Here is a 10,875-nt window from a genome sequence, read left to right on the forward strand (position 1 = left end):
CTCTGTACAGGCTCACGTCTGTCCATGCCAACAACAGCACATACCCCGAGGTGTGCACACACGCTCTGTACTCATCTGTCCCTGCCAATACCAGCACACATCCCCAAGGTGTGCACACACATTCCATACGCGCTCACATCTGTCCCTGCCAACGCCAGCATACACCGCCAAGGTGTGCACACACGCTCTGTACACACTCACATCCCTCCCTGCCAATATGAGCACACATTCCCAGGGGTGCACACAGGCTCTGCACATACTCATCTGTCCCTGCAGCCTGAGTCAAACAGTCACAGAGAGGCAGAGGAGGAGGAAGAAGGATGCCATGGGTACTAAGGTCCTGGGCCGGTTCCCCTCCCTACCTCGGGAGAGACCCCTCATGTGATCCTGCCATCACTCACCCTTACGCCTCCATCCTCCATCCTCCCACAGGGATCAGGAGGATGCCCACTGCACAGAGCTGTGATGAGCATGAACAGAAGATGGCAGGAGCTCACGCCAAGGTGCTGAGCACGGGGCCTACGGAGTGTTTCTTTCTGCTGTGACTGACATCATCAAAGAAGAGACTGACACAGCTTCTGCAGAGAATGTCACTTGCTGAGAAACTGAAACGTGTGACCTAGGAGCCTGTGAAGGTCTAAGAACAAACCAACAAACCAAATGGTTTTGTTTGTTTTTCAAACACCATATCCTGTTTTTTCTTTTTTTTTCATGCTCTACCTTGGGTATCATTTAGTTAAATTTCAAAGTAAGTCCAGTAAATACACAAAATCACAGGACTGAGCATGGAGCATTGTTTCACTTCATGTCCTCCAGCCTTTAGGACACATTAAGGAAAGACATGATTCCAGGATTCCCATTAGAAAGGCTGCCCTGAGGCACCTGCTGGGGCAGCCAAATTGCAGCTGTTGATGCTGCCCCCAAGCTGCTTGGATGAAGCAGAAGATTCCGGAGGTCTCCTCTCTTCTGCCCCTTGTCCAGGAGAGAAGGTGGGGGGAGAAAAGTGAGAGAAGATAGGAAGAAGAAGGGGGGAAGGAGGGAGAGAGGAGGGGGGAAGGAGGGAGAGAGGAGGGGGGAGGGAGGGATGGGGGAGGGAGGGAGGAGGCGCATGTTCCATCCACCAAGGCAGCTACACTGCAGAGAGAATGGAGGGTGTGTTGCCTCTCAGGACAGCAAGTTCAAGCTGTTTATAATTGTTAGCGTAAGCAGTGACCAGCTGAGGACAGGGCTGTCATTGGAGTTGACGTTTTATTTTCATAGTTGATATTGGGGACCTGGACCTAAAGCACCGTGCCTTGCCCTTTTGCCAGATGGGCCTATGCTTCTCTATACTTGAGTCTATTTGACTAAATACCCGATATTGACTAGGAATTATGACGTGTAGGATACCCCTTACCACAGTAACGTCAAACTCATGTTCTAAATGCAATTTGTTCAGGGACTGGCTTCTAACTCTGGGTGGGAATGCTAAGCTCAGTCCAGTTCAATTCAGTAAGCATTTATCAAGAAACTCCTAGACCAAGAGCTCTGTTAGACACTGGGTATGGGGTGATGGGGATACGAAGATGTGGAATTAGAACTCGAGAAGCTCAAATGCTTCCATTTAATTCCCTAATGCAATTACTAAGCTTCAACCTGATGGCTGTAATGTCTAAATTCACTTTTTCTTTATTCCAGTTCTACATAACAAAGCGTAAATAATCACAGAGGAATGATTCTGTGTTGGACTATTCAGTGGACAGAGAAGAGCATTCTGACCAGCGTGAGACACTGTCTCCATTCCCAGGGAGCCCGTGAGGTGGCTGCACGGAGCACACGCGTGAAGATTCAGGAGCACGAGCGTCAGGTGGTGGGAGGGGCACGGAGACAGCACCAGAAAGATGCCTGCCCAGGGGCCACTGCAGCCGGGCTGGCCGGGAAGGTCACGGGAGTGGGCACAGGCATCTCCCTCCAGCCACACTTGGTTTTCAAAAGGACACATGCAGGGAAGGGGATGACACCGAAATGCTGTGGCGCTGAGGGAACGAGAGGAGGGACACAGGGCCAAGGGCTGGCCACCATCCCTTGCGTCCCTGCCCCTATGAACGCTGCCAAAATCAGCCCCAACGGGGAGAAGTGAGATGGGTGAAAGAGGTGGACAGACTTGGCTTCCATGGAATTCACAGATTCCAGTCATTAAAAATCCCTTCTGAGTTTTCATCTGGAAAACTTTGCAAATGTATTTAGCGACAAGAGGCAGAAGATGAAGCCAACACAGTTGGGCTCAAACCGCAGCCCTTCTCCTTCTCTCTGCATCCAGGACCCGCCCTGAGCCCCTGAGTGCGAGGACCCGGAGCTGCCCAGCCCTAGGGAGCGGCCCCTGACCAGAAGAGGGAGACGCACAGCAGGGCCCCCAGCACGTGGATGGCAGGATCTGTGCTATGTCAGTCCCAGGGCCCCAAGCAGAGAAGGCCTGGGGCTCCCAGCTGAAGTTTTGCTGTCTCCTCTGTCACCAAAGTCGAGAAGGACTGCGTGAGACCAACGTCTGCTGGCTCCTCGGTGGCTGCCGATGTGGCCCTCAGGCTGCGGGTGAAACCCTCTAGGGAAGCCGAGACTGTGGCTAGAATCACAGCCACGAGTGTTCCAGGGGCCCTAAAACACAAGCGCAGCCTGAGGAAGGCAGCGCCCTCTCAGATCCCCGTCCAGGCTTGTGTGCCACACTCGAGAGGCACACGGCACCAGAACATGGCACTTTAAGTGACTTTGTGGGGTGTAGGAACACAAAGTGGGGCCTCGAGTGGCTCAGAAGTCACTCCCACCAGCCCACGGGGACCCGGGCGGCCCCTCTGGATGTGGCTGGCGTCTCTCCAGGGCGGGCTCCAAAGTCCTATGGAGGAGGTGAGTGTCGGTCTTGCTCTGAGGAAGGCCCCTGACAAGTATCCTGAACATGCAGGCACACAGCTGGCTGACTCATCTGAAGGAACCTGTTGAGCCACTAGCCAAGGAAGGCTGGAAAGAACTCGACTAACACACGATCCCTGCCCAGGCGCCCACCTGAGCAGCCCACGAGAAAACTAGGGAAGCTGTGAAGACGGAGGTGTGCACGGGGCTGGGAGAACCCTGGGAGAAGCCGCACTGGGGACAGGGAGGGACGGAGGGTTGGGCCCCACAAGCAAACGAGGGAGGCGCTCAGTGCCATGAAGACCCCGCTGCACCCACAGCTGCAGGCCTGGCTGGCAGCACGACCGTGGCTTCAGGTGCCGGCCCAGGAGCACGTGTGTTTGGCAGGAGCTGCCCTCCTGGAGCCGCACTACGGGTACCGTCATTTTAGAGGCAGGTACCTGATATCAAGGATGACAATCCACCATGCCACCCTGAATTACAGCCATGTCCTCAGCGGGTCACTATTTACGCTGACAATTACAAAGAGTTTGAACTCGCTGTCCCAAGAGGCAACAAGCCCTTCATTATCACGGCCGAAAGCCTCTGTGCGGCCCTCCTCCCCCTGCGCTTCCCGTCGGGGCAACCTGAAGTCCCATGACAGTGACTCAGAGCCAGCCCAGTAGCTTCAGTGCAGGAAAAATCACAAAAACTCAAACACATCCTAAACATGGGCAGTTGGTAGGAGCTGATTCCTAAATTAAACCTGTTCAGAGGCTTTCTGGGCTAGCACAGCTCTGATAACAGGCTTGCGCTTTTTGCTCCCCGTGAAGGGCGGCGAGGAGGCCGGACTCTGCCATTCTGCAGGCTCCGATACGTGGAGCCTGCCCTGTGGCATCGGTGGCCTGTGCCAGACAGTGTGACCGTCGCCCGCAGTGAACACTCGGCACAGCAGAGCAGGCTTGGGGAAGAACAGAAAGTGACCTCTAAGCCTGCAGAAGACACTAAGCCACACATGGCCTCATGCGCACTGCGTGTCAATCACAGCCGAAGCAGGAATGAGCTCTTAATAGTTCCACTAAATGCAAAGGTCGCCTTGGAAAACCGTGTGAACCTTTCTGACTACCCACAGGTAGGTAGCTACTGCCTGAGACATGAAGGTAAAGAATTCACCTGAAACTGCATATTATAAAACTTATTTTTAAATGATGGCGCTTAATTTGAAAGACTCCCAAAGAATACTGCATTAGAAAGTGACAGAGTGAAACCGTGAAGCTGACCACAGGAGTCCCTGGAAATTTCACCAAATGTTGCGTCAAAACTGGGAAACAGAAGAACCGCACCTGATGAAACATTCGATTAATCACTCGAGTCCTCCCCACATACGAAGCTATGTTAAAAAGTGTTCCAAAGGTGGAGAGGATGTTATTTGTTCCGATTTCGCAGGGGATGTACACCACCCCTGCAATATGGTTCCTAACATCCAGGGGGCGAGAGGATGATATTAGTCTCAATATTGCAGGAGGTGTACACTCCCTAGTGACATTGTTCCTAATATCCAGGGAAGTAGAGGAAGATGTCACTCCCAATAGAGCAGGGAGTGTACACCCCTTCTGTGACATTGCTCCTAACAGCCAGCGGGGGAGAGGAAGATATTACTCCCAGTATTGCAGGGGATGTACACCCCCTTGTGATATTGTTCCCTATATCCTGGGAGGGAGACGATGATACTCGTGGCAATATCGCAGGGGGTGTACATATCCACTGTGATATTGTTCCGAATATCCAGAGGGAGAGAAAATGATGTGACTCCCAATATCACAGGGTATGTACATCCTCCTGTGATATTGTTTCTTATATTCAGGGAGAGAGGATGATATTACTCCCAATATCACAGTGGTTATACACAACTCCTGCGATATTGTTCCTGATATCCCAAAAGGGAGAGCAACATATTTCTCTCAATATGGCAGGGGGTGTACACCTCCTTTGTAATATTGTTATTAATATCCATGATGGGAGAGGATGATATGACTCCCAATATCGCAAGAAATGTACAGTAGCCTGTGATACAGTTCCTAACATCTAGGTGGGGAGAGGATGATATTACTTCTCATATCGCATGAGGTGTAAATCTCCTTTGATATTTTGCCTACAATCCTGAGGGGAGAGGGTGATATTGCTCCCAATATCGAAGAAGGCATACACCCCCCTGTGACACTACACCCAATATCCACGTTGGAAGACGAAGACATTACGCCCAATATCGCAGGGGATGTACACCCACCCTGGGATATTGTTCCTTATATTGAGAGGGGGAGAAGATGCTATTGCTCCCAATAACACAGGGGCTGTGGCGGTACACCCCTCCTGTGATATTGTTCTTAATATCCTAGGGAAGCGAGGATGATACTACACCCAATATCGCAGGGGGTGTACACCCACCCAGTGATATTGTTCTTAATGTACTCCACCTCCCACCACCAGGGATATCGGTCCTAATATCCAGGGGAAGAGAGGATAACGTTATGCCCTATATCACAGGGGAGTGTACACACCCTCTGTGATGTTGTTCCTAGTATCCAAAGGTAGAGACGATGATATTACTGGCCATATCGCAGGGGGTGTACACCCTTCTGTGATACTGTTTTTGACATTCAGTAGGGGAGAGGACAACATTAATCCTAATATCACGGAAGGTGTACAGACCCCTGTGATGTAGACCCTAATGTACAGGGGAAAGACAAGACTATTGCTCTCAATATCACAGGGGCTGTAACCACTCTGCCCCCGGTATATTGTTCCTAATATGCAGCGGGGAGGAGGCTCATAGTACTCCCAATACCCGAGAAGATGCACACACACCTGTGATAGACTTCCTAATATCCAGCGGGAAAGAGGCTGATTTTACTTTCGATATTGCAGTAGGTGTACACAGCCCCCAACCCTAGGATATCGTTCCTAATATCCAGGCGGGAAGAAGATGACATGGCTGACAATATCGAAGTGGGTGGACACTTCTTCAGTGATATGGTTCCTCTTATTCAGGGGGTGAGTAGATGATACTACTGCCAATAAAGTAGGAATCATACAGCCACCTTGGGATTTTGTCCTTAATAACCACAGGGGAGAGGTGATATTACTACCAGTATTGCAAGGGGTGTACACCCCTCCTGTGATATTGTTTCTTATATCCAGGAAAGGAGAAGATGGTGTTAGTACCAATATTGAAGGGATGGACAGCTGCCATGGGATATTGTTCTAAAGATACAGGTTGAAAGAAAATGAGATTCCATCTAATATAACAAGGGATGTACACCCCGCCTGTGATATGAATCGTAAAACCTAAAAGAAGAGAGAATAACATTGCTTCCAAAAACACACAGGGTGTACACCCACCCTGTGATATTGTTCCTGTCATCTAAAGGAAGAGATGATGATACTACTCCCACTACCGCCAACCAACTACCACTTCTTTAAGCATCTTGACAACTTTTTGCAGGGAAAACAAGTACACAACCAGCAGGATGCAGAAAATGCTTTTCAAGAGTTCATCCAACCCTGAAAGCACAGAATAAACAAGTTTATTTCTCATTGGCAAAAACGTATTCATTGTAATGGTTTCTTTTCTTTTTTCTTTTTTTTTTTTTTTTTTTTTTTGACAGAGTCTCACTCTGTCATCCAGGCCAGAGTGCAAAGGTGCAATCTCGGCTCACCGCAACCTCTGCCTCCTGGGTCCAAGAGATTCTCCTGCCTCAGCCTCTTGAGCAGCTGGGATTACAGACACATGCCACCACTCCCGGCTACTTTTTGTCTTTTTAGTAGAGACGGGATTTCACCATGTTGGTCAGGCTAGTCTCAAACTCCTGACCTCCTGATCCGCCTGCCTCAGCCTCCCAAAGTGCTGGGATTACAGGCGTGAGCCACTGTGCCCAGCCCATTGTAATGGGTTCTATTTTGATTAATAAAGATGTGTTGCAGCCTAGTTATACAAATTTAAAATTCATGGTCCAAAACCACAATTACTTTTGCACCAACCTAATACTTTAAGAATTAAAAGAAGCCTTTATATTAGAGAGCCCATGGATGATAAAATCATAAAGAATATTACAATCTCCATAACCCACAAACTTGGTAACTTAGACAACTGGATGAATTAAAAGACACAATCTATTAATACTAAAACACAGAAGAAATAGGTAATCTATATATATTGATATCTATTAATAAAATGGAATCAATACCTAATAACATTACAGAAAACTTATATATTCCACAAATCTGACATTCTGTCATATTATTCTAACTGGTGGGATTCAGGGATTTCCATTTTGATAAGAACATAGGTGAGTCTCACACACTTAATTTTAGTGCTCATTGGTCAGAAAAGCCATGTCCACTATGGGATACTGCAGAGCGATGCGTTATGGAGAATTTAGGCAAGATAATATGATTTTCAGAGTTAAAGGAAGACAACCTGATTTATGTACAGTAATTCCTCATAATATCATAGGGGATACCATATTTAAACTTTGGGGTATCCCCAGGTATAATTCTTATTTGAGCCACCTGTGAATTTCAGACACGGAGGCTTCCCAACTTTGGTGGCTTTCAATAAATGTGGAAGTTAACTCACAACCTATTTTGTGGAGGCATAAAATTCAATGAGCACTCATTTAACCTTTTATTTTAAATATTATTTTTGTAAACTTGCATTTCCAATTAGTTGAAATTTTAAACCTGTTTCAGTTATTATCCACTTTTTTTCCCCCCCCGAGACGGAGTCTTGCCCTATCACCTAGGCTGAAGTGCAGTGGCATTGTCTCGACTCACTGTAACCTCTGCCTCCCAGGTTCAAGCGATTCTCCTGCCTCAGCCTCCCGAGTTGCTGGGATTACAGGTGCCTGCCACCACACCCAGCTAATTTTTTTATTTTTAGTAGAGATGGGGCTTCCCCATGTTAGTCAGGCTGGTCTTGAACCCCTGACCTTGTGATCTGCCCACCTCCGCCTCCCAAAGTGCTCGGATTACAGGCCTGAGCCACCGCACCCGGCCTCTCCACTCTTTTTAGGTGGAGAGGAGTAAGGGTTTCTTGGAATTAGGAGGAACTCCCATGTACCCAACCCATTTGGGTAAATTTCTTCCTTCAGAGTTTTTCAAATCAGCATCGCCATTGTTAAAGGCCTCCCACATGGTAATAATTGTGCTATAGGGTTTTATAAACATGAAGTCTATGTTTGGCTGAATGAACCTCCTTGCTGTGGCACAAGGGGGCCATAGGTGTTTTCACCAATTATGAAGCGGGTTCACTGTGCAATGGCTACCAACTTTTCTGAGTACAATGAGGCCAAATACATTCATAGATAAATTCCATGAAGTGAATTTATTACTTACAAATAGCAAACAAAAGACAACAGAAGTCTAGGATTCAATATGAACCACTACCACAAGATCAGGAAGGCTACCCAGAGCAGACGGATGGAGTTTTGACTATAAATGCTTCACTCGCACTACAACTGAGGGACCCCAGAAAGCAGCCCACATTGGGTTTTCTCCCAGGATGTGGTTTGCTGGACACAAGCATTAAAGGCCATTCTGTTTCGAGCAGGGACTATAACAGAGCCTGGGCTGTTCTGACCAATGTCACTTGATTATCAGGATATTGCCTTCCCAGAATATCATACAGTAATCTTGAGAACTACCAGTAAGAAAGGGAGGAAAATGGCCCTGCACCCTTAAAACTGAAGGATCAGGATATTTGCTGTGACAGAGGCACAGACAGTAGCGACAGAGTGTTCTTGTGAGCCATCTACTAGTTCTCTTAACTGGAGTGTGGCACCAGACCGCTTTTCTATTTCCTTTCAATGGAAACTATTTCAGAATATTTTGAATTTCTACATCTATAGAGTTGTGGCACATGATCACTGGCAGTGTAGACTCTCTGCATGGTTAAAGGAAAGAGTTCAGAAGCCCATCAACCCACATTGGAGGAGACCACCTAATCCTCCAGAGAGTGTCACTCCATCTTCCTGGGGTTAGCTCCACATGCAGTAAGGCCACTATAACTAAGGCCGTCAGGACTTGCAGTCCGAAGATGAGACTTTTGACATGCTGATAAGCAGCAGTTATAAGAAAAGCCCACACACTGGTCAGGAATTTTTCAATGAAAGCAGCTGAGACACTTCTTCATATGCTTCGGTAGGGGTTAATATCAAACTATTTCTTCCCATTTTCTTTGCTCAGCAGTGCCTGAACCATGAGGCACCATAGATGTACACCTCATCAGGAGGGTGTATGGTACAGCAGCAAGGGGAGCAGCAGCACAAGAAGCAAACAAGGCCACTACTTCTGCTTACATAATAACTATTGTCTTGGAGTGTAAAATAATTAATAATGTTCACATGGCTGCCCTAAGCACACAGAGATGGTGACCAGAGCAGATGCAGGGACTACAGAGATACAGCCTGATTCTTGCTAATTAGGACTTAAGTGTTGGCTTATGTGCTGTGCTTTTGTGCATTCATAAGCCAGGGCCTCAAAACGGCCTGCTAAGCACAGGCCAAAGGTCATGCTGGGGTGCAGTTAAACATTGATGTCTAGGAGATGAGAGCATTTTAGTGTGGAAGAAGATGACAACACCTGAAGACCACAAAACACTGTGCAGACCAAAAGGAACGCCCATCGTCAGCTCATGGTTCTGACCCAGGTGACTGCTGATGTGTTACGGAACAGTCAGCCCACAGCAGGTAGGTCAAGTTGAGCTGGTGCCCTGCATGAGGGCTGCGTCTCATGCACCCCACTGGTGAGGAAGGAATTAGCACCCTATGTTTACTGGTACCGTTAAACACATAACATCTATTACTAAACAGATAAGCCAGACATCAGTTATTAATTACATACAGGAGGATGGTGTAAGCTCCCACAGGACCAAACAGGGATTAACTTGAGCGCAGAGAGTGGTATAACATTAAAAAAGTGAGGATATTCCTTTTTTTTTTTTTTTTTTTTTTTTTTGACACAGAATCTTGCTCTCTCACCCTTGCTGGAGTGCAGTGGTGTGATCTCGGCGCACTGCAAGCTCCGTCTCCCGGGTAAACTGTATGTACTTAGGAATTAATACCAACTCATTATTAGCAAAAAATAAATATCTTTACATCAAGAGTAGTTTTTCATTTAATAAAAATAGGTGGGATGTGTATAATGGACAAGGGATAATCAAAATTTGCCAAATGAGGCTAGTAAGACAATCCCAAGAATTCACAATCATTATTCACTGGTCCATTAATCACAGGACAACACATACAAATGAAACTTACCTGACCGGGTGCAGTGGCTCATGCCTGTAATCCCAGCACTTTGAGAGGCCGAGGCAGGCAAATCATGAGGTCAGGAGTTCAAGACCAGCCTAGCCAACATGGTGAAACCCTGTCTCTACTAAAAATACAAAGAATTAGCTGGATGTAGAGGCGTTTACCTGTAGTCCCAGCTACTCGGAAGGCTGAGGCAGGAGAATCGCTTAAACCCAGGGGGCGGAAGTTGCAATGAGCCGAGATCGCACCACTGCACTCCAGCCTGGGCAACAGAGTGAGACTCCATCTCAAAAACAAATAATAATGAAATAAAAAAATTAAACTTACCTACATATTAGAAAAACGTCCAAATTCAACCATGAATCCAGCACATTATCAAATGAAGAGACAAAAATTCTACCAACAGACTTAAGAAAATATCATTATCTATGAAATTCAAGTACTACTGCTTAAAGAACATTTACAGAACTCTCACCTCAAGGTTTCCCTGCAAAACAAGGTGAAATGCATACTCAAGACTCTTTAAGAATGGGCCACTGATAAAAACAATATACTTGTAACTTGTGTAACATTTCATAGATTTTTTTCAAGCACTGCACGATAATTAATTTGCATCAGGCTTTCCAAATTAGAAAAGCTTCACTTATAGAACTTCTTTCCAGTGGGAGTTTTCACACGGCTTTTCAAGTAAATGTTAAAACTGAAA

The 10,875-nt window shown here is 47.0% G+C and overlaps 1 pseudogene; it reads right to left on the reverse strand.

Moving 5' to 3' along the window:
* Positions 1-2,631: 2,631 nt before the first annotated feature.
* LOC135968962 (uncharacterized) lies at positions 2,632-7,639 on the reverse strand (annotated as a pseudogene).
* Between the last annotated feature and the right edge of the window lie 3,236 nt (positions 7,640-10,875).

The sequence above is a fragment of the Macaca fascicularis genome, chromosome 20, assembly GCF_037993035.2.
Source record: "Macaca fascicularis isolate 582-1 chromosome 20, T2T-MFA8v1.1".
Lineage (NCBI taxonomy): Eukaryota > Metazoa > Chordata > Mammalia > Primates > Cercopithecidae > Macaca > Macaca fascicularis.